Raw genomic sequence first — 602 nt, 5'->3', positions numbered from 1 at the left:
GAGGGCCCCGTGGTTCTTATCCTTTTCTTTTACGAATAGTTTATTTTTGATTTTTCTTGATTTTGTTATAGAAGTTTTTAGTAGAATTCTTCAATGATCATATTAAAGGTTAAAAATTACATTTAGATACTTTCACACTGTATTCAATCATGTGTAGTTATAAAGATTGCTTTTTACAGTAACAATAAGTTTCACCAGCTGGGAAAAACCACACCAGATAAAGCACTGCCAGTTCAAGTTTTTCAAGTTAAGATTACAATCAACATCCTCTATAGTTTTAGCTTGAGACAATAAGACCTTTAGAAACGAACTGAACCATGAATAAGGGCTATGGGAATACATAGGAACATAAGTAGAAATTTAACTAGATGTTTTGGATGAAGGAATTATTAGTAAAGGGAAGTTATTTTGTTTAATTATAAAACTTTAGGTACTTTTTACACTCTTGTTTTTAAAGCAATTATGAGTAACTGATATGTAGGGTTAGTTACAGGAAAAATGTTTTGTGTGTGAGTTGTGATTAATGAATCTATAGAAAATAGTAGATGAGGGTTAAGATTTAGAATTCTGTGTAAAGGTTAACTTGACATTTTAGGGAGGAA

Source organism: Chrysochloris asiatica, unplaced genomic scaffold, assembly GCF_000296735.1.
Source record: "Chrysochloris asiatica unplaced genomic scaffold, ChrAsi1.0 scaffold00217, whole genome shotgun sequence".
Taxonomy (NCBI): domain Eukaryota; kingdom Metazoa; phylum Chordata; class Mammalia; order Afrosoricida; family Chrysochloridae; genus Chrysochloris; species Chrysochloris asiatica.
The sequence above is the reverse complement of the archived record's forward strand: the minus strand, read 5'-3'. Positions refer to the sequence as shown.